The 4,011-nt window shown below is 41.1% G+C and overlaps 1 protein-coding gene across 4 annotated transcripts in view; it reads left to right on the forward strand.

The window, feature by feature from the left end:
* ARHGEF7 (Rho guanine nucleotide exchange factor 7) overlaps nt 1-4,011 on the forward strand; it is an 88,048-nt gene that overhangs the window by 22,918 nt on the left and 61,119 nt on the right. The gene's annotated exons all lie outside the window — the stretch shown is intronic.

Consider the following 4,011-nt stretch of genomic DNA (forward strand, 5'->3'; position numbering starts at 1 on the left):
GAGGGGGGGGGGGGGGGGGGGGGGGGGGGAGAAAAACCCACCAAGAATGCTAGTTTTCCTCTCCCCAACCACATACACTTGGAGGGGTATTTTGTTCTCTTGTCAAGTGTTATTCTACAGGCATAAATAGAATAGAGGTTGGGACCAGTGAATACTTCTAGGGAAGAAGCGTTGGTAGTGTCCACATTGCAGAGTGGAGCATGTTGCAGCAATGCCTGAGCCAGCTTGAGAACTGGGAACAAGTTTAGGTGCTGCCCTCCTGGTGTTGGACTTGAACCGATTAGTCTAGAGAGGCAGAGCTTGCTTGTAGCACTTCACTAATAGGGATCACGTAGCTTTTGGTGTCCCAATTGGCACATCTTTCCTCCCGTACTGTAGGATGAAATAGCCCAAATAGGATCTTTGCATCTAGATTACATACCATAGCCTAGTAATGGCAGAAACACACGGTGATGTTCTTGCAGCAGTAGGGTTGAAATGCTTTAGTAAAGTATGTCCTGAAGGAGTGCTTTGTGGAGTAGCGTGAAGTAGGCTGTTGCATGAAAACAAATATGACATAAACTGGAGACATGACAGAAGAGAGATGGGAGAGAATGTGAGAATGACAAGTAATTTGAAGGCAAGTAAAAGAAATACTTGCATGTAAATGAAAATAGAATGAAACAAAACACTGTGAAGGATTGGGTAAATTGTCCTATTACAGTCACTTAGAAAGGCAGATGTTTGTAGAGGGTAAGGTAACTTCATTTTAGAGAGTTTGTGGCATCTTATGCACACTTAGGGAAAGGTTACAGAAGCAGCTGCTCTAAGTTGTTTTGGTTCTACTGAAAATAATTATTTGCTGGAAGAATAATGTTAAGAAGCCTGTGCCAACCTCCCTCTCCACCCAAAGATGATCTGTTAAGTGAATTCTATCTGGCTTATCACTAGCCACTAGACACTTCAAAGCATTATCAATTGTAGCTGAGTGCAGTTGAATGTAATGCTTTGATGAGGAAAGAAACTGATAGTGGTAACTTACCTCTTGGTTTCAGTCATCAGCTGGATACCGTCTCTTCCAGTACTTGAGCAGATGCTTCTTTGCTTTGGATTTGTTTGGATGCTGTGTATGTTTTCAGTGTTCATGTAACAGGTTCACATTGTGACTGGGAGAAGGGAAGAATCTTCTGTATGGGAAAACTTGGTGTCTGTCTCAGGTTGCTGTCTTCCAGTGCTTTGAGAAACAGAGCTTATATGTTGGAATGGGCAAGGTGCCAGGGTTTTGCTAATGTTTCAGAAACCTATGGACTTCATAGCCCTATGGACCTATAAGACCTGTATATGTTCCTGGTATGGGAACCCCAGAATGGGGGTGACACCTGCTAAAATGTTTAATGAATTATGCTGTATGTTTGCAAAAGTACTATAATGTTCTCTCATGAAGGATAATAAATAACACTTATCTTTGTTTATGCTAAGAAAGTGATTTTTTTATGTGCAAGATCAGAATTTTTCTTCTCTGTAATGCATTGTGCAATAAGCTAATTGCAACAAGACTGTTTCTTATTCCTCCTTATGAAGCAAGGCAGTGCTTGGAGGCAGAATACCAGACGTGATAGACAGCTGGACTGATTTGCTGTGTCTAATTCTGTGTTTCTACAATAGAAATGGCCTTTGCATTTTAAAAGCTGAATGTTCATTATGGCTGTTCAGGCAAAATGATTTGAATGTGTGATTCTTTTTTGTGTCCTGTTTTTAAATCTGAATTTGGTCGTGTCTCTCTGATGGATAACTGAATCAGCTGAACAGCTGGTAATATAAATGACTATTTCAACAAAAAATCTCCCACTTTCTTCAGCAGCTTAGGAGAAGGAAAAGTTAGGGCAAGAGATGTATTTTTACACCCTTTAAGATAATAAAGTAGCTGGAATTTCTATGTAGCTAGATTTCTATGACTAGTCAACTTTCTCCAGATTAACAAGGGTCAGACATCTGTATTATGATAAAATTCAGTGACAAATATTTACCGTTTTCCTTAAATAACTCTGGTTTCTCCTTTCATGCTTTTTGGCGCATGATTAATAAACCTTTAGGTATTTAGTGAACCTGAAAGTCACTGAAAATTTTAGGATAAGTCAAGAGCTTCCACAGAAAATGAAAGCAAATTACCAAGTTTGTGTAAACTACATAATTTTCATCATTCAGTACAAAGAAACAAGTTGTAATTGTCCCATAAATGAGTAGCATTATATATAAATATATAAATGGGTAGCTGTACATACGACATGACTTTAGGTGCTTCTTTCACATTGAGTGTTTCATGACAAATCTGCTTGGGTTTACGGTTTTGTTTTAAGGGGATGGGAGGAGCCGTGTCATTTGGAATTACTTGGCTGTATAGCAGAGCACGTACGTACTGCAGGGCTGGTGGCTGAGAGCATCAGTGTTCCCAGCTGAATAACTGCTGGGGCTAACGGTTTTTGTGCTGTCTGTCTGCTTATAGCTGCCTTGGGGGGGGGGGCCGGCGGGGGGATATTAAGGGATATTAACCAAAAGGATTTTACTGTCATCTCTGAACATGGTAAGGAGAAATGTTTTGCCCATGTTTGGCAGTTTTAAGACCATATTTTATTTTTAGAATAGCTTCTTTGAGGAGAGTTCCAGTGCAATACAGAGAAAATCCCCTAAAAGATACCACATGCGTGCTCTTGGGGCCTGAGCTGCTCCTTATGGACTGTTAGCCAAAGCCTCAGGTCCAGCCAGCCTGCCCGGCGCTCCTGGCACTGGAGACGGAAGGGTGGCCTGCATCTGTAGTCAGCATGCCTGAGACTGCAGCGTCCATGAGGCTGCAACTGGGCAGCCTGAAGAAGCACTGAATTACCCAGGATACAGTCCAGCAGAGTCTGGTACTACGGGGGCTGTTTTGCTTACGGTGGTGTTTCCCTGGTCAGCTTTACCGTCCATGGGAATTTCCCATAGCTGGCCCTTAGCTTGGCTGACTGGGCTTCTCCTGGAAAGGCAGGTCTGTATTTCAGACTTGCATAATATATTCTTAGTGGCCTGAGGTATCAGGTAAACTAGAGTTAAATTATTCATATATCTTTATTAAAATGTGTTTGAAACAGGAGCTTGCTTTTAAAATAAGGGTAAAACTCTCAGTAGGTATGTTTTGACGATGCTGCTTTTTGGTTGGGTTTTTTTTTTGACAGTCTGCCACTTTATTGTTTGGATACAAATTACTCAAATGCTTATTTGAAATTTGCATATTAGAGAAGCCTGCTTATTTAAAAAACAAATCAAACACCATAATGTGCTGATAAATAGCCTCACAAGCATTCTCCGTTGGCTGTATGCAAATTCAAGTGTGAGAGGTCAAAAAGATGCTGTAAATCTTCCTTGCTGTTTCTCTAGCATGCAGCATGATGCTCTTGATTGTCTCTCCCCTCATCTTTGCTCCCCTGTGATTGACTTAGAGGAGTGGTAGAGGTGGGAGGGGAGGCTTTAGGTGTGTTTTCTGTGCCTCTCCATTCTGGGAGTCAGCACTTGGATAACTCTCAGGACTGTTGTTTTGATCTTGCAGACTTACGTTGTCCTTCCAGGAAGAGCATGCATTACTGAGGGGTAGATTACTATGGGATTGTAGGAAGGATTGCATTTATTGTTATGATGGACTCTGTTCTCAAGTGCATAAGCATTTTTATTTTTTACTTCATTAACAGTAAAAGATAATTTGTTTTAAAAGATGATAGCCCTCAGCATAAGAAAGACATGGACCTGTGGGAGCGGGTCCAGAAGAGGGCCATGAAAATGATCAGGGGGATGGAACACCTCTCCTATGAAGAAAGGCTGAGAGAGTTTCCAGGAAGAGCATGCATTACTGAGGGGTAGATTACTATGGGATTGTAGGAAGGATTGCATTTATTGTTATGATGGACTCTGTTCTCAAGTGCATAAGCGCATTTTTATTTTACTTCATTAACAGTAAAAGATAATTTGTTTTAAAAGATGATAGCCCTCAGCATAAGAGAGAGA

Source organism: Aptenodytes forsteri, unplaced genomic scaffold (assembly GCF_000699145.1).
Source record: "Aptenodytes forsteri isolate BGI_AS27 unplaced genomic scaffold, ASM69914v1 Scaffold96, whole genome shotgun sequence".
Lineage (NCBI taxonomy): Eukaryota > Metazoa > Chordata > Aves > Sphenisciformes > Spheniscidae > Aptenodytes > Aptenodytes forsteri.